Source organism: Melospiza melodia, chromosome 5 (assembly GCF_035770615.1).
Source record: "Melospiza melodia melodia isolate bMelMel2 chromosome 5, bMelMel2.pri, whole genome shotgun sequence".
Taxonomy (NCBI): domain Eukaryota; kingdom Metazoa; phylum Chordata; class Aves; order Passeriformes; family Passerellidae; genus Melospiza; species Melospiza melodia.
The window spans coordinates 97,225,337-97,249,922 of NC_086198.1; the positions used below are offsets into that span (position 1 = coordinate 97,225,337).

Consider the following 24,586-nt stretch of genomic DNA (forward strand, 5'->3'; position numbering starts at 1 on the left):
CGGGGCGGCGCCGGCCCCGCGTGCCGGAGCAGCCGCCACAGGAGCCGCTTTCCTGCCGGGAGCCGCGCTCCGTCCGGGGCCGGCAGCGAGCGCGGGGTTCGGCCGCTCCAAGTTCGGCGGTGCCGTGGCTCGGAGGCGCTTTGGAGGCGTTGATGGCATCGCTGGGTTCGGTTTGCAGCGGGTGTCCGCTAAGGGATATGGTGTTCTTCCTGAGCGGCACGGTTCTCGGTGCCGGTAGAGATGATAAAGGTTCGTTTCGGATTGGGTTTTGTAGTCGGATATGAAATAAACAGGGCCAGGAGACTTCTTCTCCTGTGTAATGCCTTTATTAAAAAGTGATCAGCTCAGGATTGGGCGGCTCGACGGGTCTGCAGCGTCCGTCGTCTCCCAGGGCGACTCAGAGGAGGAGGATATGCGCAGCTCTGTCCACCAGGGGCAGAGCTGGGGATCACATCCTCTTGGGAGCCTTTTTGGGTCTCCTGATCCCATAAGATGGTGTCAGATGTTGGTTTCTCTCACTCAGTCGGCCTGGTCTCAGCTCCGGGGTCAACTCCCATGGTCAGGGCGAGAGGGTCCGAAGGTGTTCTGCGTCTCTGCAGGCTCAGCACTCGGTTCCTCACGTCCAGACATCACTCTAGTCTCTCAACTCTTAGGTGGCTCGTTGTTTTTGGGGTTTCTCCATGAGTTTGGAGATGGGGGTCTCACAAAGCATTCTGGTCTTGCGAGTCACTTTGCATAACCCCCCCCCCACCTTCTCAGGTGTCTTCACTATTCTGGGAAAGGTACAACTTAGCTTCGGGCAAGGTCCCCACCCAGGAGAAGGGCCATTACCTCGCCCCGGCCAGGGCTTTTACTAATACAAAAACAACCATTAACGACAACGACCCGTGATTACAATAACAAAACACACAGAACTTGGGCAGGGCCAGTGGTCTGGCTGCCTTTTTGAAACTTTTTCTCATAAAAAATATTAACCGAGTTTTTGTTCATAACAGGATATATATTTTTTTGCCGGGGTATTATGTTTAGAAGGGCGCGCAATGGTTTTTACGGGTCGTAGCGCGAAGCAGCGGTTCGCATTTTAATTCTGTTGCGGTGGCTTTTATTAGCGTGAGTGTGTAGTGTTTGTTTTGGGGGGCTTGGGGTAGCGTCCTGTCGTTCATAGCAGCGGGTTTTTAATCTCGATAATTGCATGTGTGTTTATCGTCTTCCAGGGCTTTTATTTGTTTGGTTTGTTTGATTGTAGTGTATGTTTTATGGTTACGGGTAATTTGGGGGACATTGTTTATGGTTACGTTTGTCTTTAGTCTTTGTGTTTGTTTCTAGGTGGTATTTTTATTTTGATAGCTTGAGGCACTATGGGTTTATTCAGTGGGGAATAATTTTTTTGTTGCAGATTTATCTGTTTTTTGGTATTATTCTTGTTGTTGGTTTCTTTATTTTCCTTTGTTGTTGTTGTCTTTTAATGTATTTGCGTATTGTTTATCAGGGTTTTTTTTGGAAACATGGGTATTTATATGGTGGGTTTTTAAAGTATTTATTTATTTGGGTAGTTAATTTCTTAGTTTTTAGTGGTTGAGATGTTTTTCCATTTTGTTAATTAGATCAGGTTTTAAAGTTATTTTTACAGAGGATTGTTTATTCTTTGAGTTAGTGTAGAGGTAGAATTTTGTTGTTTTTTATTTTTTTTTAGTAACGTCGTTCAGGGTGAGTGGCACTGTCTTGAGTTTAGTAGATTGGTTTGACTTTTTTTTAGTACTTTTTGTAATTTTCTGTGTGTGTTTCTATAGGATTTTCTTTTATTTTGGTTCCATTTTTCTGTCGTGATGAGAATTGTTATTGAAAAGAGTGTTCTTTGTTTTTTCGCTGACACTTGTTTGGGTGTTGGAGGTATCTTGATGTTTTTGGAAGATATTGGTGGGAATTTGATGCTGTTTGTTCTGTCATTTCATTTAGGAATTGGATTTTAAATATGCAATTATGACTCTAACTATATTGAAACAAAAGAAATAGATGTGTAGCAATGGGAATGGGCCAATTTTATTTTTATATATTCGGTCAATTTTTAAAATTTAACATGTAACATAAGTCACTATATGTTACAATAAGTTACTCTAATTTTAATAGAGTATTGTGTATGTTTATAGATATATGAATAGAGAATATAAATGTAAATACAACCCAAACAAAAATACAAATATATAAATGTATTGCAACTATATGCAGATATATCAAAAATTAATAATAAATTGTAAATGTAAAATAACATGAATTGTAAAGTATATAATACACGTAATACTGCATATATTTTATTAAATATATTATAGGAAATGGATATAAAATAGATATAAATATGTATGTGATATATGTATCTATCTATCTATATCTATCATTTGTTGTATATTATGATAAATATAAATATAAAAAAAATTTAGGTAGTTTAAAATAATGGATGGTTTTGTTTTTTCTTTGCCAAAGCAGGTGTTTTAGTGTAAAAATTACAAATACAAATAATATAAAGGTAGAAATATAAGTATAGAAATATATCATAAACACATTAAAGATTTATATAAAAATTAGAAATATAAGGAAAAATAAGTTGTAGCAGTAGATATGGTAAATAATTTAAAAAATATTTCCCGTATATTTTTTGAATAAGGTGCATATTATATATAGTTATTAATATAATGCATCAATATAAACTATAAATTTATATAAAATATCAACTATCTATAAGAAGGAATAAAAGCTCTGTGTCACGTGCAGCAGTAGAAAATTTCAGGCTCCCAGGGAATAAATAGTTTTCTTTAAATCATTTTCGTTTTGCAGAGTTTTTTTTTTACTCTCGGGTAGCCTGAAAGTTTCTACTGCTGCTTTTTTATTCTAAAGGTGGAAAGGTAAACCAAGATTAGAAATACAAGAAAGGGGAAAGGAAAGGGAAGGGAAAGGGAAAAGGAAAAGGGAAGGGAAGTGGTGAAAAACAGAGTGAAAAAAGTAAAAAGAGTTGGAAGGAAAAAGAGAGGGCATTCGGGAGGAGCGGTGCTGCCTCAGGTCCTTCCCCGCCCTGGGGCGAAGGACCCGTTTGATGCCCAGGAGGGAGTGCAGGTCCCGGTGGCTCCCGGGGGACGGAGCGGTGGCTGTCAGCCCGAGACTACAACTCCCGGCAGGCCGTGCTACCGACGCGGCGTGTGACGCAACGGCCGACGCGGCACATGAGTGGCTGGCGTGCCAGGCGGTCGCGCGGGGCTGTGCGCGCGCAGCTGCCGGCGCCTCTCCCGCGCGGGACAGCGACGCTGGAGGGGCGCAGCCTCCGTCTGGCCGCCCGCGCGGAGCTGAGCAGCGCGGAAGGAGCGTCCGCCCGGTTCCTCGGCCGCACACAGCGGTGCCGGGGGCGGGGGCGCTGCCGCCCGCCGATGGCGGAGGGGGAGGCGGTGCTTTGCTGCCGCGGGCCGGGAGCTGCAGGAGCCGCCCCGGGCGAGCGGCGCCGGGTGCTCCCGCGGTCCCGGTGGGGCGGCCGCCCTCGGGCTGGCGGAGGCGCCGGAGGAGCCCCCGAGCTGCAGCCGTCTCCCTCGGGCTGCTGCCGGTGCTGCGGGCGGAGGCGGCTCCGCCGCGTGTTGGGCGCTGCGAGCAGGGAGCGCTGCGGTATCGCCGGCATGGCGGGGCTGCTGCCTGCGTTAGTGCTCGTGGTTCCTTGTGCCGTGACAGCGGATGGAGCGGCGCTGAGCGGGACACCCAGAGATGGCCGGGAGAATGCCCAGCGCAGGGAGCGGGCGGGCTGTGTGCTTCGGATGGCGCAGGTGCGAGCTGCAAAGCCACCCCCCCTTCCGCCCCTGCCCTCCCGAGCCCCGGGGAAAATGCTTTCCAGCATTGTCGAGTTTGAGAGACAAAACTTGTGATTTGACACTAGCATGCAGAAAAGGTTTCTGTCTAGATTAGCAAATGCCTAAATTGTTCTTGGTTACATCCCATGACCGGTTTTAGGCAGTGACTTCATACTGCTTTTAGGATTTTCTTGTACACTGGTGAGAAAATAGGCAGGTCTGATAGTGGTTTCACTTTTTTTCTACTTCACGTTCCATAAGATTCTTTTATCCAAGCGATTGTTTTAAAATTCTACTGTAAGCGTTTGTGGTTCACTTTTTTTTTCTTTGCAGCACCCGGGCCTTTTTTTTTTTCTCTAAATCGGGAGTAAATATAGCTGAGTAAAATTACCTTGGTTATCTTCCTTCTTTTTAAGCTTAATTGTTTTTATTAATAATTCTATCTGAATATGCAGAAAAAGTGAGTATGTCCTGTAATCTATGCTAGCTTTTCTCGTTTACAGGGTACTCACAAAATATGTCTCCCTTAGTGTCCCACAGAAACATTCTGGGTGCAATCTGAATTAAGGTATGTGTTTTCAAATAAGTAATCAGTTTAGATATTTGCCTGTGTACCTTTTCCTGTAATTCAGAGCTTGTGTTCTGTGGGTTTTATGATAAACCTGTAAAACATGTAAGAATGGTTTTGCAAGTCTGAATCGTTGAAGGCAGCAATAAGTGGATTTAAAGCCTGTTCTTGAGCAGACAAAGGGGAAAAGTGTGACTCTGATGCTGAACTTGTCATTTTTCATTTGACTTGCCTTTAATTATTGAAGAAGAGAGAGAACTAGGAAAAGAAATAGAATTGATTATTGAGCACTCCTAAAAAGCTCACCATGATTCTGTGTAGAGCCAAAGTGAAGGATGATGGAACAGAGCTCTGTGCATTAGAAGGAAATAAACCTGATGTCCACACAGAGTCTTACTAATTTCTGTTTTTAAAATGCAAAATAAGTTTAGGAAGTGTTGGAAGTTAGTATTTTGGGAAAGAAATGGCAGTTCCACAAAACATTCCATTCCATTTAAGAGAGGCCCTTGGACTGATTCATGTTGTAACTGCTGTCACTGCAATCAGTTGGTGGTTCAGCCTTGAAACGTGCACTTGGCCTTCTATAAAGCACTGTTTTGTTTGCCTTTCAGTGCTATGAGTCTTGATAAATTGGAGAAGTGCCCAAGAGAAATTCATCATCCTGAGATACAAAAGGTAGGAAGTGACTTTTTCTGGTTTGGTTCTTTTTCTTTATTGTTTTCTGGAAATAGAAGTAATTAAGTATAGATACTACTGGTTTGTTTCTTCCAGTAGCTGATAATACTAATACCAATAATAATAATAATAATAATAGTAAAGTAATACTACTTCAACTGTCTTTATTTATCCATTGAACTGGCCATTTTAAATCTAAACTTCTAAACACAAATCAAACCATCATCCTTGTAGAATCTTTAATAGGAGTGGGCTAAAGATCCTGGTTTTGTTGACAGGATTTATTGGTTCATGAACAGCAAGAGGTAAGTACAAGCCTAACTACCCTCTAGCTCACAGACCTGCCCGGTGAATAGAGCTTTGTTTTTTTGATGGGCTTGTGATGACTTTGAGATCAATTGCTCATTCATTACAGTAAAAAAAAAAAAAATTGTTTTGAACATGACAGCAAAAATAACTTTAAGCACAACTTAATAATAATAATAGATCACCAATTTTAGTTAATAATTTTATGCTATACTCTTGGGTGAGGGAAGACTCGGACACTCAATATGAGATCAGCAAGCTATGTTTATTGCAGAGAGTATCAGACACTTATACAGCACATAATAAGCTTATGAATATTCTGTAAGCCAAGCAATCTATTGGTTAAACTATACCATCAACTCTTCCTCATTCCTTTGGGCCTACATTCCCTATTTCCCACGTCTCTCTGTCTACTTGTTATCCTACCCAGCTAGGCCCAGGCACACGCTATCTTGCAGGTGCAAAACTCAAAAATACCTGTGTTCGGTACTTTCCCAGCTCCTGGTCGGCTAACGAGCGAATGTCTGCGTGACCTCTGTCATGGAGCCATTTCTCCACACTATACTATCAAAGTTTAAAGGTAAATTATTATATATTAGGAGATGGTGTAAAGTGTATGTTGTAATGTGTAGGATATATACAAAGATACGTACTTGAAAGTCCGTAGAGGAAACAAATTTTTACGCCTTCTGTTTGACTGTTTGTCATATATTTGGTTTTATTTCCCAGGGATCAGTGAATTTTAACTCTGGAGTCCTCTATGCTAAGGATGCTCAGCTTAGAGATGATGAAATGTTCAGTAATGGTGAGTTTTTCACCTTCTCCTTCATTGTTTTGCTCATCTGAATAAAAAAAAAAAAAAAAGGCAAGATTAAAGAAAAAGCAATAGTTTTATTATTTTTACCCTGTTATGTCTGTTTCCTCAGTATTTGCTGCAGCTCTGCTTACCCAAGCTTTGGGTTCCCTCTGTCTCACTGGGAGTTGCCCAATTCAGTTGCATCTGGTGAAATTCACCCTGAGACCTTACAGAACCAGCTCCAACTACGTGAGAGCCATTTGCAGTTCTCTCCAGACACCTGGAGAATGGGCGACATTTCTGAGAATCCGGCGAGCGTGCTTCTGTCAAAACTCAGTCTGTGAAATTCCTGGGGAAAACCCTTCTGTGTCCTGAAGGGTTCAAACTCTGGTGAGGATCCAGTTATCAGGTGCTCACCTGGATGGTTCCAGCTCTTAAAGTGAACACTTGTACTCTTGCCCTGTAGTTTACATCTATTGTATTTTTGTTATTTTGCAGGATTTTTTGTCTTTGCAAAATATTGTGCATTTCACTCTTTGGAACCTCTCAGATGGTTCTCTGGTGCAGCACCACCCCATGGGACACTTGGCTGCTGTCCTGAAGGGTTTGGTCGCTAGAATTGTGAATCCTGGAGAGTTTGTGAGTCTTCTGTCCCCAGGGAGGTACCATGCTTTGTTTACTTTTTGTTCTGTTGGTTAGGCGCTGCTTCTCGTTGCAAGTACGAATTTCAAACTGCCCTGTTCTTTTTTTAACTGTTTTCCTGGTTCTCTCCGTCCGGCAGGGAAAGACTCTCGTATCCTTGTCATCGGGCTCGGTGCTGTCCAAGAAGATACAGAGACTAAAAAAATCATAAGAAGCAAAATATGACTGCAGGGAAAAGAAGCTGGAGAGAACAGAAGGTGATGTTGTTATCCTTACCCTGTATTAGAAACATCCGCTGTGCTTTGATGCTGGCAGCTGCCAGGGGCTTGTTAGCTCTTTGTAGGCAGGTGTAGGTGTTCACTTGTAGGTTTTTTCTCTGTTCAAGTCAATTCAAACTTTGCTAAGCTTATATTTGCAGATTACTCTCTAGCACAGTCCAGCATGACATTTTTGAATGTTGTAAAAATACCATGTTACTTGGAAATTGCTAATGAAGAGAAGATTTAGGGGAAAATAAGATTTCAGGGTTGGAAGATGTGAGAAGAATTTTGTGGGGACGTTAGACTGAAGTAAAGCACACTTGAAGCTGGACTGGCACGCTGGCAGGTCCCCTATTAAACAGTAGTGCTGAGATTAGCCTGGGGGTTGCCCATTGTTTCTGTAGAAATCAATGTTTCCTGGTCTTCAGAGGTAAGCTGCTTTGAAAAGCTGGAAGGTGCAGCATGCTGACAATCCCCGTGCTTTGGATTAAAAGTAGATTTCAGAAGGGTCCTAAGCTTTTGTCTTTTCCTTGAAGTTGATGTAATCCTGTCGAGGAGTTTTTAATTCTCTGTTGCCATGTCATCCATCAGAGCCCTGTTGTACTAATCTTATACAAGTACAAAACAAAAAATCAGACCCTGTCCCAAGCACTTAGAGGCCAGAACACGATTTCCTCAGGCTGCCATTTGTGTGCCATCGGTACTCACCACGAATTGAGCCCTCTGGCTCTGACAGAGCCCCTGGATGCTGACGGAAGGGGGCTGGTCACAGACCCTGGAGGTGCCTGTCCCCCAGGGAGGGAGAGGCCGAGGCAGTGTGGCCTGCAGGGAGGGTCTGGTCCCCAGAGAGCAGCCGGCGACTCCATGCCTGCCCGGGGCTGCGGGTGCACCCTCGGGGTGGACGCCTGCCCTCAGGTTTCCCCTGGGCACCCGGGGAGGGAACCAGGTCCATCCGTGTGGCAGCTGCAGGGCCTGCAGGCTCTGGGCCCTGGAGCCGAGTGAGCCTGAGCTGCTGCATGCTTGCTGTGAGCGTTGGGGTGAGCGTGCATCACTGCAGGCCTGGGATGGATTGAAATGCGCTGAGGAAAGCAGAGGGAGGGAGGGAAATGCTCTGTTAACATGTGCCAATTCTTCTGTCAGACTCATCACGGCGGGACAGCGTGAAGACTGAAAGTGTAAGAAGATGTGGAGGGAAACAGAGAATCTGACAGGAGCATCGGAGGGACGAGTGCACGAATTTTGCTTTTTGCTTGGATGTAAACTCAGGAGTTGAGAGGAATTTGGGAGTGAGAAGGGACATTTTAGAAGGAGAAGAAGAAAAAGAAGTTGTTGCTACAGTCCTGGCAAAATCTTTTGTTCTAGCTAATAAAAGAAGTTAGTTTAAAAAACAAAAAGGAAAAAATGTAGTGTTTTTTTTTTCCTTCACTATGATATTCATTGGTGGTATATGGTGTGTTGTTTCATTTCTTGGTATTATTAACTCTGTGTAAATTGTTTTTTGAGTGAAGCTGACTTTCTGGATGGGTTGGTTTGTATTTGAGGCAGGATTAATTTCAGTAGGGTTCTTTCATAGATTTCTGATGGGTATTACTGGGATTTTGGTTTTGTTTACTGTATGTATGAACCTAGAGCTTTGGTAGGGCCAGCTGGGCTGCTGGAGTTTTGGGTGTGAATTTATTAGATGGCTTTTGTTAGATGCAGTTTTTAATTTTTGAAATGTTTTTCAATGTAGTGGTTTTAAGGTGGTTTTTAAGAATTCATTGTATTGCTTTATCTTGTTTGTAGTTGGTGTATGATAAGGGATGTGGTGTGAGTTCTTGAACATTATGGTTTTGGTGTTCCTAAGTTCTGATTTCTTTGTGGTTCAATAGCTTTTTTTATTTTTATTTTTTGGGACAGGGGCATTTATATGGTGGGTTTTTATAGGCAATATGTTTTTTAATTTAGGTAGTGATATTTTTTAATATTTTAATAGTTTAGGTTTTTTATTTTCATGGTTTTAATTATTTTTTTTAATTTTTTGAAATAACTTTTATAGATTACATGTTATTATTTGTGCATTAACATAAAGGTAGAGCTTTGGGGACTTTTTTTAGTAATGTTTAGGGTCAGTTGTGCAGTTTTGAGTCTAGTGCGTTGGTTTGATTTAATTTTTAATGGGTGTTTGTTTTTATTAGCAGTTGTGTCATTTTCAGGGTGTGTTTGAGTTTTTTGGGGTTTTTGAGATACTGGTTTAGGAGGAAGTTTATGATGAGCATGTGCGGAGGTTTTGGGCTACTTTATAGTGGGATTTAAAATTTATTTACAGTTAGGTTTATTTGAGTTTTTATTAGGGTTCAGTGACGTTGTGGGATGTTTGTTCCGTTAGTAACAGAAATAGGTTTTGTTTTGCTGTGCTGCGATGGGATGGGCGTGTGCTGCGTGCCGGTGCTGACAAAGGTACAGTATTGTTGTGGCTCTGGTGCGTCGGGTTAATGAACTGACATGGTTTAATGTAGAGATGAAAATAGAAATAAATATACATTTAAAAATAAATATAAAATTAGAGTGGTAAACATAAATATAGATAACAGATACATACATAAAACTATAATATATGGTATATAATTGTAACATGTTATCATATAGATAAATGATAGTCTATTTTATATATATATACACAAAGATATATAAATATAGATTGTAAATATAAAAATATTTAAATAGAGTTAAAGTAAATTGGGCAGTTTTATTAGGGTATAGGCTGGGGTTTTTAAATGATAGCAATAAAATATAAATTCAGATATACAAATATATATAGAAATACAAATATCTATACATATTTAATTTAAACAAATATAAGTAAGAAAATATGTATAATACAGAAAATATATTTCTATGATTATATTAGAAGGTATTCCCTCTAATATAGATAAAATCTATGCATAAAATAAATAAAAATATCCATATAAATATCATTATAATTTTGAAAAATAAATTTACTTCGTAAATTTTAAATCTGGTTCAAATAAAGGGGTGTCCTTGGTTTTTATTTGGTTAGAGGCAGGAGTTTTATTTTAAATAATATAAGCAATATAGAAATGTGGATCTTAAGATAGAAATATATAATAAATATATAAAGAGAAATTGCTAAACTATGAATATAAATTTAAATATAAATATATGTAAGTAATATGAGGAGTTGTGGCATGGAATATAAATAACATTAAATGGCAATATAAATTATAAATGGGAATATAAATATAAAAATATGTAAATATCGTTTAAAAGAAATGGAATGTTTTGGCTTTTATTTAAGTAGAGGCAGGGTTTTTAATTTGAATATTATACGTGTTCCAGAAGTAAAAATCTTGACGCAGAAATATTTAATCCATATAAAAATATGAATAAAAAAATATAAAAAATATAAATACCTACTCGCATCGGATGTAATATAGAATATAAATTTATTTATAAATTGACATTGGTAAAGATAAATATATAAGTAAGCAATATACATTAATATACATTATAAATACAAATATGAATATAACAATTGAACATTAGGATAAAATCTATTTAAATATTTTTTAAAAGAAAGGGTTCGGTTTTTTTTTATTGTTGTGTTAGAGGCAGGGTTTTTATTTTAAATAGTATGAATGTAGATATTGTTATATATTTCTAAATATTGAGATATACAATCAAGATATAAATATATATATAAACACAAAATATAAATAAATACAAATAATAGGAAGTGATGTAATGAAGAATACAAATAACAGTATACATAAGTATACATTTTAAATGTAAATGTGAATATGAACCTGAAAAATAGAATTTTATAAAATATTTAAGTACAGTTTGGAAGAAAGGGGTTCTTTTTGGCTTTAATGTGGATGGAGGCAAAGGTTTTATTTTAAATAATCCAAGTGTTACCGAAGTAAAAATCGTAACAGAAATGTATACTTACTATGTGAAAATATTTATAAAAATATACAAATAAATTTAAGTTTTAGGGATATATGCAATATGGAATAGAAATGTATTTATAAAAAGAAATGTATAAATGGACAGTGTACATCAATATACGTTGTAAATAGAAATGTGAATATTAATATGAAAAAATATTTTTAAAAATATTTAAATATTTTTTTTAATAATTTTTTTTGTGTTGTGTTTTGTTTTGTTTTGTCTTTTATCCTATTAGATTAGAGGCAGACGGTTTTTTTCCCTCTTCCCGGTTGTTTTGGGGCATTTATTTCAGAGCAGTTTTCGGCGGGGGTCGCCCCTGTTCTTTTTTGCCGCCTTCGCTGCCGCAGCCCCGAGGCGCGCTGCGCCCCCGGCTGGGGCGGGCGGCAGTGCTGCCGCCTTGTGGGCAGAGCGCGGTACTGCAGGCGTGCAGCTAGAGGCGGCCAGCTTGGGAGTGGCGCGTGGGCGATGTCGCGGAGTTTTGTTTGACCTTCTCAGCATGGCGGCGAAAAGGGCGGGGAAGTGGAGGACCGTGTGGGTGTTTAACTGCACTGCCTGCACGGAATACCGACGTCATGGCGGCCCCGACGGATTTTTCTGTGGCGTTTCATGTGTACCCGAGACATGCTGTGGGCTCAGGGGCTCCGCGGGCGGGCGTATTTTGGCGGGTTTGTGAGAGGCATCTGGGTAAACGCCTCGCTGTGCCGGGGTCCTCTCACGTCCGCTTTCCCGCCCTGAGGGAGCCGAGCCGGGCCGAATAGTTCCGAAGAGCCGAAGAGTCGAGTGTGGCCGGAAAGAGCCGAGTTTCCCCGAAGAGCCGAGTGTGGCCGGAAAGAGCCGAGTTTCCCCGAAGAGCCGAGTGTGGCCGGAAAGAGCCGAGTTTCCCCGAAGAGCCGAGTGTGGCCGGAAAAAGCCGAGTTTCCCCGAAGAGCCGAGTGCGGCCGAAAACAGCCGTGTTTCACCGAAGAGCCGAGTGTGGCCGAAAACAGCCGAGTTGAGCCGAAGAGCCCAGTGCGGCCGAAAACAGCCGAGTTTACACCAAGAGCCGATGATAGCCGACTGGAACCGATAGCCGAGTGTAGCCGACTTGAGCCGCATTTAGACAATGTGCCGAATACGACCGAGTTTAGCCGAAGAGCCGAACTGAAACGAGTTTAGACCAAGAGCCGAACCACGCCGAATTCAGCCGAGTTTCATTAAACAGAACCGAACGACGCCGCAGCGCTCTGCATGCAGTGCGCCTGTGCAGACGGCAGGGATCGCTGTGCCTGCAGAGCGCCGGTGCACACGGCAGGGGGCGCTGTATAAAGTATAAAATATCAACTATCTATAAAAAGGAATAAAAGCTCTATGTCATGTGCAGCAGTAGAAAATTTCAGGCTCCCAGGGAATAAATCGTTTTCTTTAAATCATTTTCGTTTTGGAGGTTTTTTTACTCCCAGGTAGCCTGAAAGTTACTACTGCTGCTTTTTTATTCTAAAGCTAGAAAGGAAAACCAAGATTAGAAATGCAGGGAAAGAAAGAAAGAAAAAGAAAAAAAGAAAATAAGGAAAGGAAATGAAAGGAAAAAAGAAGGAAGGAGAGGAAGGAAGGAGAGGAAGGAGAGGAAGGAAGGAGAGGAAGGAGAGGAAGGAAGGAAGGAAGGAAGGAAGGAAGGAAGGAAGGAAGGAAGGAAGGAAGGAAGGAAGGAAGGAAGGAAGATAAGAAGATAAAAAAACCCAAAAACCAGGAGGGCAAGGAGAAACCTAGGGGGAAAAAAAATAGAAGAAGAAAAGAAAAGAAAAACCAACAAAAAAAAAAAAAAAAAACGAAGATGGGCAAGAAAAATCCCTGAAAACAGACCAGAGGAAAACCCCAAGATGGGCAAGAAAAAAAAATCGCAACAAAAAACCAAGATGGCAAAGAAAAAATCCAGAAAAGGAAAACCCAGGAAAAAAAAAAAAAAACTGAAAAAAACCCCCAAGGGGGGCAAGGAAAAACCAGAAAAAACACCAAGATGGGCAAGAAGAAACGAAGAAAAAACCCCAAGAAGTGCCAGAAAAAAAGAGAGGCAATAAAGGCCACAAAAACTCAAGACAAAAGAAAACAAAACCAAGACATGCCAGAAAAAGGTACGAAAATGGTTCTGCCAGGTGCGATCAAGGTGAGCGGGTTCAGTTTCAGGTCCAGGGGATGAACAAGTGTCAGATTAGCTTGGGGCACTGCTGTGCAATGCAGCCGTGACAGGATTTATGTTTAAATATAGTTTAAATAAATTGGGGATTGTTTGGCTTTTATTGGGGTATGGGCTGGAGATTTCATAAAAAATATAAAACTAGAAATGCAAATATATCATATATATGTCGATATCAATAAATATTTAATACATATAAATATAAGTAAAAGAAATCTATTGTGTCAAAAGAATCTATATGTTATTATATAAAAAGGTATTCTCTCCAATATATATAATATCTATAAATATAACAAACGAAAATTACAAATATAGATGTGAATAGAATTATGACAAACAAAATTATTTTTAAACTTTTAAATGTGTTTTAAAGAAAGGGGTGTCTTTGCTTTTTATTTCGTTAGAGGCAGGGGTTTTATTTTAAATAATATAAGTACTATAGAAATGTAAATCGACATACAGAAATATATAATAAATATATAGAGATATAAAGATATAATACCAAACTATGAATAGAAATAGAAATCTATGCAAGTAACATGAAGAGATGCAATATATAATATAATTTTTATTATAGAGTAATATAAATTCTAAATATAAATGCGAATATAAATATGAAAAATATATGATGGGGGCTCGGAGCAGCCCAGGTGTGAGTGTGAGGATAATGGGGTCTCGGAGCAGCCCAGGTATGAGCTGTGAGGATGATGGGGGCTCGGAGCAGCCCAGGTGTGAGTGTGAGGATGATGAGGGGCCGGCTCCTGCCGGGGCGAGGCTGTTTTAGGGGGAGGCTTTGCCTCAGCTCCCTTTTGCACGGAGCTGCTGAGTGGAGGGGTTTATGGGGCGCTCCCGGCGCTGTCTCATGGAAGGACTGCGGGAGCTTCCCACAGGGTCGGGGGCACCACCTGGATCCGCGCTTGGGTACGTGGAGCATCGCTTAAAGGAGGCGCCGAGGGACGAATCTTTGTGCCGGGGAGCAGCAGCCGAACAGGTGAGCCCGTGTGGGTTTGGAGCGGGGAATTTTCTCCTTCCCCTTTGCAATTTCATCTTGCCAGTCCCTCCCCGGATCCCCAGGAACAAAAATGGAGCTTGCGAGGACAAAAGGGATTAAGGAGAAGGAAGCAGCTCCTCTTCTCTTATTGTCTGCGTTTGACCTGAGGGGATCCCTCTTGACTTGTGGTTTTAAGGGTGTTGATTGCAGGAAAAGCTGCCTTTTGCAGGCTGTTGGGGTATCCCGGGGGTGACAGGGAATCCCTGCGTTCTATTCTAAGGGGAATGGGAAAAGTATTCTTGTGGCATTATGGGTTTGATTTGAAGGCAGCCACCCCATTTGCACCACCCTCGGGTTTAAATGGCGGGGGCAGCCCTGGTGTCCCTCCTTTTCAAGGGTTTGAATGGAGGTCGAAATCGCCCTTTCCCATCAGTCGAAGGCTTTCATTTGGGGAGCGCCCCTACTTTTCTGCTCTTCTAGGGGGTGAAATTTTAGGGGAGAACACATTTCTTTGCCCTTGTTGAAGTGAGGTGCGCCCCGTCTGCGGTTTCGGGGTTGGTTGCGGGAAGCCGCAGCTCCGGCAGCGTTTGCAGGGCTGCAATGGGGCTGTGCCGCTGCATTGGAGGGCGCTCCTCGTGCCCGCGGCCCGGCCCGGAACGTTCCCGCTCGGGAGCGCTGCTGGCACGGCCCGGGCAGCTGCCGGGGCGCACGGGGGATTCGGCGCGGCCGGGCCGGCCGAGGGCGGCAGTGGCGGAGCCGCGCCGGTGCGAGCCGTGCGGAGCCGAGCGGAGCCGGGCCGGGCCGGCCAAGGGCGGCAGAGGCGGCGCGGGCGCTGCTGCGCCGGCCCGGGCGGTGCCGGCCGCTCCGTCCGCTCCGGGCGCGGGGCTCGGGCGCCGCCGGTAGCCCCGGGCCCGGTGCCGGCCCCGCCGGGCAGGGGCAGCGGGCGGGGCTCCCCGGGACGGCGCCGGCCCCGCGTGCCGGAGCAGCCGCCGCAGGAGCCGCTTTCCTGCCGGGAGCCGCGCTCCGTCCGGGGCCGGCAGCGAGCGCGGGGTTCGGCCGCTCCAAGTTCGGCGGTGCCGTGGCTCGGAGGCGCTTTGGAGGCGTTGATGGCATCGCTGGGTTCGGTTTGCAGCGGGTGTCCGCTAAGGGATACGGTGTTCTTCCTGAGTGGGCACGGTTCTCGGTGCCGGTAGGGATGATAATGGTTTGTTTTGGATTGAGTTTTGTAGTCGGATATATATTTTTTTGCCGGGGTATTATGTTTAGAAGGGCGCGCAATGTTTTTTACGGGTCGTAGCGCGAAGCAGCGGTTCGCATTTTAATTCTGTTGCGGTGGCTTTTATTAGCGTGAGTGTGTAGTGTTTGTTTTGGGGGGCTTGGGGAAGCGTCCTGTCCTTCATAGCAGCGGGTTTTTAATCTCGATAATTGCATGTGTGTTTATCGTCTTCCAGGGCTTTTATTTGTTTGGTTTGTTTGATTGTAGTGTATGTTTTATGGTTACGGGTAATTTGGGGGACATTGTTTATGGTTACGTTTGTCTTTAGTCTTTGTGTTTGTTTCTAGGTGGTATTTTTATTTTGATAGCTTGAGGCACTATGGGTTTATTCAGTTGGGAATAAGTTTTTTGTTGCAGATTTCAGTTTATTTGGTTTTTGGTATTATTCTTGTTGTTGCTTTCTTTATTTTCCTTTTTTGTTGTTGTTGTTGTTGTTGTCTTTTAATGTATTTGCGTATTGTTTATCAGGGGTTTTTTTGGGTATTTATATGGTGGGTTTTTAAAGTATTTATTTATTTGGGTAGTTAATTTCTTAGTTTTTAGTGGTTGAGATGTTTTTCCATTTTGTTAATTAGTTCAGGTTTTAAAGTTATTTTTACAGAGGATTGTTTATTCCTTGAGTTAGTGTAGAGGTAGAATTTTGTTGTTTTTTATTTTTTTTTAGTAACGTCGTTCAGGGTGAGTGGCACTGTCTTGAGTTTAGTAGATTGGTTTGACTTTTTTTTAGTACTTTTTGTAATTTGCTGTGTGTGTTTCTATAGGATTTTCTTTTATTTTGGTTCCATTTTTCTGTCGTGATGAGAATTGTTATTGAAAAGAGTGTTCTTTGTTTTTTCGCTGACACTTGTTTGGCTGTTGGAGGTATCTTGATGTTTTTGGAAGATATTGGTGGGAATTTGATGCTGTTTGTTCTGTCATTTCATTTAGGAATTGGATTTTAAATATGCAGTTATGACTCTAACTGTATTGAAACAAAAGAAATAGATGTGTAGCAATGGGAATGAGCCAATTTTATTTTTATATATTCGGTCAATTTCTAAAATTTAACATGTAACATGAGTCATTATATGTTACAATAAGTTATTCTAATTTTAATAGAGTATTGTGTATGTTTATAGATATATGAATAGAGAATATAAATGTAAATACAACCCAAACAAAAATACAAATATATAAATGTATTGCAACTATATGCAGATATATCAAAAATTAATAATAAATTGTAAATATAAAATAACATAAATTGATACAATATATAATACAAGTGATACTGCATATATTTTATGAAAAATATTATAGGAAATGGATATAAAATAGATATAAATACGGATGTGATATATCTATCTATCTATCTATCTCTATCTATCATTTGTTGTATATTATGATAAATACAAATATAAAAAAACATTTAGGTAGTTTAAAATAATGGATGGTTTTGTTTTTTCTTTGCCAAAGCAGGGGTTTTCGTGTAAAAATTACAAATACAAATAATATAAAGGTAGAAATATGAGTATAGAAATATATCATAAACACGTTAAAGATTTATATAAAAATTAGAAATATAAGGAAAAATAAGTTGTAGCAGTAGATATGGTAAATAATTTAAAAAATATTTCCCGTATATTTTTTGAATAAGGTGCATATTATATATAGTTATTAATACAATACATCAATATAAACGATAAATATATATAAAATATCAACTATCTATAAGAAGGAATAAAAGCTCTGTGTCACGTGCAGCAGTAGAAAATTTCAGGCTCCCAGGGAATAAATAGTTTTCTTTAAATCATTTTCGTTTTGGATTTTTTTTTTTTTACTCCCGGGTAGCCTGAAAGTTTCTACTGCTGGTTTTTTATTCTAAAGGTGGAAAGGAAAACCAAGATCAGAAATACAAGAAAGGGGAAGGGGAAGGGAAGGAAGGGAAGCAGGAGAGGAAGAGGGAAGGGAAGTGGTGAAAAACAGGGTGAAAAAAGTAAAAAGAGTTGGAGGGAAAAAGAGAGGGCATTGGGGAGGAGCGGTGCTGCCTCAGGTCCTTCCCCGCCCTGGGGCGAAGGAGCCGTTTGATGCCCAGGAGGGAGTGTAGGTCCCGGTGGCTCCCGGGGGACGGAGCGGTGGCTGTCAGCCCGAGACTCCAACTCCCGGCAGGCCGTGCTGCCGGCGCGGCGTGTGACGCAACGGCTATCGCGGCACATGAGTGGCTGTCAGCCCGAGACTCCAACTCCCGGCAGGCCCTGCTGCTGGCGCGGCGTGTGACGCAACGGGCGACGCGGCCCGGCATTTTTCTCTAAATCGGCAGTAAATACAGCTGAGTAAAATTAGCTTGGTTTTCTTCCTTCTTTTGTAACTGAACTGTTTTTATTAAAAATCCTATTTGAATATGTAGAAAAAGTGGGGATGTCCTGTAATATATCGTAGCTTTTCTTGTTTACAGGGTACTGAGAAAATACGTCTCCCTTAGAGTCCCGCGGAAAGGTTCTCAGTGCGCTCTCTATCAAGGTATGTATTTACAAATAAGTGATCCCTTTAGATATTTGCCTGTGTACCTTTTCCTGTAATTCAGAGCTTGCGTTCTGTGGGTTTTATGATAAACCTGTAAAACATGTAAAAATGGTTTTGCAAGTCTTAAACCTTGAAGGCAGCAATAAGTGGATTTAGAGCCTGTTGTTGACCAGACAAAGGGGAAAAGTGTGACTTTGATGCTGAACTTGTCATTTTTCATTTGACTTGTCTTGAATGATTTAGGAATAGAGAGAACTAGAAAAAGAGAGAAATAGAATTGGTTCTTGAGCACTCCTCAACTGCTCACCATGATCCAGTGTAGAGCCAAAGGGAAGGGTGATGGAACAGAGCTCTGAGCTTTGGAAGGAAATAAATTTAAACCTGACCTCCTCACAGAGTCTCACTAACTTCTTTTGTTTTAAAATACAAAATACGATTAGGAAGTGTTGGAAGTTAGTGTTTTGGGAAAGAAACGGCAGTTCCACAGAACATTCCATTTCACAGAGGCTCTGGGAACGATTCATGTTGTAAGTGCTGTCACTGCAATCAGTTAGTGGTTCAGCCTTGAAACGTGCACTTGGCCTTCTATAAAGCACTGTTTTGTTTGCCTTTCAGTGCTATGAGTCTTGATAAATTGGAGAAGAGCCCAAGAGAAATTTTTCATCCCTTGATATAAAAGGTAGGAAGTGACTTTTTTTGGTTTGGTTCTTTTTCTTTATTATTTTCTGGAAATAAAAGTAATTAAGTATAGGTACTACTGGTTTGTTTCTTCCAGTAGCAGGTGATAACAATAGCAGTAGTACTAGTAAAAATAATAATAGAAATAATAATAATAGTAATGTAATACTACGTAAACTGTCTTTATCCATTGAACTGGCCATTTCAAATCAAAACTTCTAAACACAAATCAAACCATCATCCTTGTAGAATCTTTCACAGCAGCGGGCTAAAGATCCTGGTTTTGTTGACAGGATTTATTGGTTCTGGAAGAACAAGAGGGAAGTACAAGCCTAACTACTTCTAGCTCACAGGCCCGTCCGGTGAACCCAGGTTTGTGTTTTGGTGGGCTTGTGATGACTTTGAAATCAATTGCTCATTCCAGTAAAAAAAATTCATGTTTTTTTGAACGTGACAGCAGAAATAACTTTAGGCACCAACTGAATAATAATAGATCACCAGTTTAAGTTAAAAATTCATGCTATACTATCAAAATTTAAAGGTAAATTATTATGTATTAGGTGATGGTATAAAGTGTATGTTCTAATGTGTAATGCAAAGATACATACGTACCTGAAAGTCCTTAGCGGAAACAAATTTTTATGTCTGCTGTTTGATTTTTTACCATACGATATTTGGCTTTATTTCCCAGGGATCGGTGAATTTTAACTTTGGAGTCCCCTATGCTAAGGATGCTCAGCTTACAGGTGATGAAATGTTCAGTAATGGTGAGTTTTTCACCTTCTCTTTAATTGCTATGCTGATCTGAATAAGAAAAAAAAAACAAAAGCAAGAGAAAAAAAAGGATGGTTTATTATTTTTTACGCTGTTATGTTTGTTTCCTCAGTATTTGCTGCAGCTCTGCTTACCCAAGCTTTGGGTTCCTTCTGTCCCACTGGGAGTTGCCCAGTTTGGTTGCATCTGGTGAAATTCACCCTGAGACCTTACAGAACCAGCTCCAACTACGTGAGAGCCATTTGCAGTTCTCTCCAGACACCTGGAGAATGGGTGACGTTTCTGAGGATCCGGCGAGCGTGCTTCTGTCAAAACTCAGTCTGTGAAATTCCTGGGGAAAACCCTTCTGTGTCCTGAAGGGTTCAAACTCTGGTGAGGATCCAGTTATCAGGGGCTCACCTGGATGGTTCCAGCTCCCAAAGGTAACACTTGTACTCTTGCCCTGTAGTTTACATCTATTGTATTTTTGTTATTTTGCAACATTTTTTGTCTTTGCAAAATATTGTGCATTTCACTCTTTGGAACCTCTCAGATGGTTCTTTGGTGCAGCACCACCCCATGGGACACTTGGCTGCTGTCCTGAAGGGTTTGGTCGCTAGAATTGTGAATCCTGGAGAGTTTGTGAGTCTTCTGTCCCCAGGGAGGTGTCGTGCTTTGTTTACTTTTGTTCTGTTGGTTAGGCGCTGCTTCTCGTTGCAAGTATGAATTTCAAACTGCCCTGTTCTTATTTTAACTGTTTTCCTGGTTCTCTCTGTCCGGCAGGGAAAGACTCTCGTATCCTTGTCGTCGGGCTCGGTGCTGTCCAAGAAGATACGGGGACTAAAAAAATCATAAGAAGCAAAATATGACTGCAGGGAAAAGAAGCTGGAGAGAACAGAAGGTGATGTTGTTATCCTTACCCTGTATTAGAAACATCCGCTGTGCTTTGATGCTGGCAGCTGCCAGGGGCTTGTTAGCTCTTTGTAGGCAGGTGTAGGTGTTCACTTGTAGGTTTTATCTCTGGACAAGTCAATTCAAACTTTGCTAAGCTTATATTTGCAGATTGCTCTCTAGCACAGTCCAGCATGACATTTTTGAATGTTGTAAAAATACCATGTTACTTGGAAATTGCTAATGAAGAGAAGCTTTAGGGGAAAATAAGATTTCAGGGTTGGAAGATGTGAGAAGAATTTTGTGGGGACGTTAGACTGAAGTAAAGCACACTTGAAGCTGGACTGGCACGCTGGCAGGTCCCCTATTAAACAGTAGTGCTGAGATTAGCCTGGGGGTTGCCCATTGTTTCTGTAGAAATCAATGTTTCCTGGTCTTGAGAGGGAAGCTGCTTTGAAAAGCTGGAAGGTGCAGCATGCTGACAATCCCCGTGCTTTGGATTAAAAGTAGATTTCAGAAGGGTCCTAAGCTTTTGTCTTTTCCTAGAAGTCGATGTAATCCTATCGAGGAGTGTTTAGTTCTGTGTTGCCATGTCATCCATCAGAGCCCTGTTGTACTAATCTTCATACAAGTACAAAACAAAAAATCAGACCCTGTCCCAAGCACTTAGAGACCAGAACACGATTTCCTCGGGCTGCCGTTTGTGTGCCATCGGTACTCACCACGAATTGAGCCCTCTGGCTCTGACAGAGCCCCTGGATGCTGACGGAAGGGGGCTGGTCACAGACCCTGGAGGTGCCTGTCCCCCAGGGAGGGAGAGGCCGAGGCAGTGTGGCCTGCAGGGAGGGTGTCGTCCCCAGAGAGCAGCCGGCGACTCCATGCCTGCCCGGGGCTGCGGGTGCCCCCTCGGGGTGGACGCCTGCCCTCAGGTTTCCCTCTGGGCACCCGGGGAGGGAACCAGGTCCATCCGTGTGGCAGCTGCAGGGCCTGCAGGCTCTGGGCCCTGGAGCCGAGTGAGCCTGAGCTGCTGCACGCTTGCTGTGAGCGATGGGGTGAGCGTGCATCACTGCAGGCCTGGGATGGATTGAAATGCGCTGAGGAAAGCAGAGGGAGGGAGGGAAATGCTCTGTTAACATGTGCCAATTCTTCTGTCAGACTCATCACGGCGGGACAGCGTGAAGACTGAAAGTGTAAGAAGATGTGGAGGGAAAGAGAGAATCTGACAGGAGCATCGGAGGGACGAGTGCACGAATTTTGCTTTTTGCTTGGATGTAAACTCAGGAGTTGAGAGGAATTTGGGAGTGAGAAGGGACATCTCAGAAGGAGAAGAAGAAAAAGAGGTTGTTGTTGTTGTTACAGTCCTGGCAAAATCTTTTGTTCTAGCTAATAAAAGAAGTTAGTTTAAAAAACAAAAAGGAAAAAATGTAGTGTTTTTTTTTTCCTTCACTATGATATTCATTGGTGGTATATGGTGTGTTGTTTCATTTCTTGGTATTATTAACTCTGTGTAAATTGTTTTTTGAGTGAAGCTGACTTTCTGGATGGGTTGGTTTGTATTTGAGGCAGGATTAATTTCAGTAGGGTTCTTTCATAGATTTCTGATGGGTATTACTGGGATTTTGGTTTTGTTTACTGTATGTATGAACCTAGAGCTTTGGTAGGGCCAGCTGGGCTGCTGGAGTTTTGGGTGTGAATTTATTAGATGGCTTTTGTTAGATGCAGTTTTTAATTTTTGAAATGTTTTTCAATGTAGTGGTTTTAAGGTGGTTTTTAAGAATTCATTGTATTGTTTTCTGTTGTTTGTAGTTGGTGTATGATAAGGGATGTGGTGTGACTTTTTGAACATTATGGTTTTGGTGTTCCTAAGTTCTGATTTCTTTGTGGTTCAATAGCTTTTTTTATTTTTATTTTTTGGGACAGGGGCATTTATATGGTGGGTTTTTATAGGCAATATGTTTTTTAATTTAGGTAGTGATATTTTTTAATATTTTAATAGTTTAGGTTTTTTATTTTCATGGTTTTAATTATTTTTTTAATTTTTTGAAATAACTTTTATAGATTACATGTTATTATTTGTGCATTAACATAAAGGTAGAGCTTTGGGGACTTTTTTTAGTAATGTTTAGGGTCAGTTGTGCAGTTTTGAGTCTAGTGCGTTGGTTTGATTTAATTTTTAATGGGTGTTTGTTTTTATTAGCAGTTGTGTCATTTTCAAGGTGTGTTTGAGTTTTTTGGGGTTTTTGAGATACTGGTTTAGGAGGAAGTTTATGATGAGCATGTGCGGAGGTTTTGGGCTACTTTATAGTGGGATTTAAAATTTATTTACAGTTAGGTTTATTTGAGTTTTTATTAGGGTTCAGTGACGTTGTGGGATGTTTGTTCCGTTAGTAACAGAAATAGGTTTTGTTTTGCTGTGCTGCGATGGGATGGGCGTGTGCTGCGTGCCGGTGCTGACAAAGGTACAGTATTGTTGTGGCTCTGGTGCGTCGGGTTAATGAACTGACATGGTTTAATGTAGAGATGAAAATAGAAATAAATATACATTTAAAAATAAATATAAAATTAGAGTGGTAAACATAAATATAGATAACAGATACATACATAAAACTATAATATATGGTATATAATTGTAACATGTTATCATATAGATAAATGATAGTCTATTTTATATATATATACACAAAGATATATAAATATAGATTGTAAATATAAAAATATTTAAATAGAGTTAAAGTAAATTGGGCAGTTTTATTAGGGTATAGGCTGGGGTTTTTAAATGATAGCAATAAAATATAAATTCAGATATACAAATATATATAGAAATACAAATATCTATACATACTTAATTTAAACAAATATAAGTAAGAAAATATGTATAATACAGAAAATATATTTCTATGATTATATTAGAAGGTATTCCCTCTAATATAGATAAAATCTATGCATAAAATAAATAAAAATATCCATATAAATATCATTATAATTTTGAAAAATAAATTTACTTCGTAAATTTTAAATCTGGTTCAAATAAAGGGGTGTCCTTGGTTTTTATTTGGTTAGAGGCAGGAGTTTTATTTTAAATAATATAAGCAATATAGAAATGTGGATCTTAAGATAGAAATATATAATAAATATATAAAGAGAAATTGCTAAACTATGAATATAAATTTAAATATAAATATATGTAAGTAATATGAGGAGTTGTGGCATGGAATATAAATAACATTAAATGGCAATATAAATTATAAATGGGAATATAAATATAAAAATATGTAAATATCGTTTAAAAGAAATGGAATGTTTTGGCTTTTATTTAAGTAGAGGCAGGGTTTTTAATTTGAATATTATACGTGTTCCAGAAGTAAAAATCTTGACGCAGAAATATTTAATCAATATAAAAAATATGAATATAAATATATAAAAAATATAAATACCTACTCACACCGCAGGTAATATAGAATATAAATTTATTTATAAATTGACATTGGTAAAGATAAGTGTATAAGTAAGCAATATACATTAATATACATTATAAATACAAATATGAATATAAAAATTGAACATGAGGATAAAATCTATTTAAATATTGTTTAAAACAAAGGGTTGGGTTTTTTTTATTCTTGTGTTAGAGGCAGGGTTTTTATTTTAAATAATATGAATGTAGATATTATTGTTATATATTTCTAAATATTGAGATATACAATTAAGATATAAATATATATATAAACACAAAATATAAATAAATACAAATAATAGGAAGAGATGTAATGAAGAATACAAATAACAGTATACATAAGTATACATTTTAAATGTAAATGTGAATATGAACCTGAAAAATAGAATTTAAAAGATATTTAAGTACAGTTTTGAAGAAAGGGGTTCTTTTTGGCTTTAATGTGGATGGAGGCAAAGGTTTTATTTTAAATAATCCAAGTGTTACCGAAGTAAAAATCGTAACAGAAATGTATACTTACTATGTGAAAATATTTATAAAAATATACAAATAAATTTAAGTTTTAGGGATATATGCAATATGGAATAGAAATGTATTTATAAAAAGAAATGTATAAATGGACAGTGTACATCAATATACGTTGTAAATAGAAATGTGAATATTAATATGAAAAAATATTTTTAAAAATATTTAAATATTTTTTTTAATAATTTTTTTTGTGTTGTGTTTTGTTTTGTTTTGTCTTTTATCCTATTAGATTAGAGGCAGACGGTTTTTTTCCCTCTTCCCTGTTGTTTTGGGGCATTTATTTCAGAGCAGTTTTCGGCGGGGGTCGCCCCTGTTCTTTTT

The 24,586-nt window shown here is 40.0% G+C and overlaps 2 long non-coding RNA genes across 8 annotated transcripts; both read left to right on the forward strand.

Annotated features, from left to right (window-relative positions):
- The first annotated feature begins 63 nt into the window (after positions 1-63).
- On the forward strand, positions 64-22,037 carry LOC134418939 (uncharacterized). Of its 5 annotated transcripts, XR_010027892.1 has the most exons (9): positions 64-249; positions 17,894-17,958; positions 18,402-18,488; positions 18,577-18,640; positions 18,933-19,011; positions 19,331-19,406; positions 19,526-19,835; positions 20,176-20,293; positions 21,439-22,037. It is a non-coding gene; the product is annotated as an uncharacterized LOC134418939 (long non-coding RNA). The 5 variants fall into 5 exon arrangements; XR_010027889.1 differs by lacking the exon at positions 18,402-18,488 and having other exon boundaries at positions 67-249; positions 21,439-22,035; XR_010027890.1 differs by lacking the exons at positions 64-249; positions 18,402-18,488 and adding an exon at positions 15,259-15,372 and having other exon boundaries at positions 21,439-22,035.
- LOC134418940 (uncharacterized) lies at positions 3,525-11,125 on the forward strand. Of its 3 annotated transcripts, none has more exons than XR_010027894.1 (4): positions 3,525-3,797; positions 4,325-6,175; positions 6,297-7,065; positions 8,209-11,118. It is a non-coding gene; the product is annotated as an uncharacterized LOC134418940 (long non-coding RNA). The 3 variants fall into 3 exon arrangements; XR_010027895.1 differs by lacking the exon at positions 3,525-3,797 and having other exon boundaries at positions 3,830-6,175; positions 6,297-6,556; positions 6,665-7,065; positions 8,209-11,124; XR_010027893.1 differs by lacking the exon at positions 3,525-3,797 and having other exon boundaries at positions 3,825-6,175; positions 8,209-11,125.
- Positions 22,038-24,586: the final 2,549 nt, after the last annotated feature.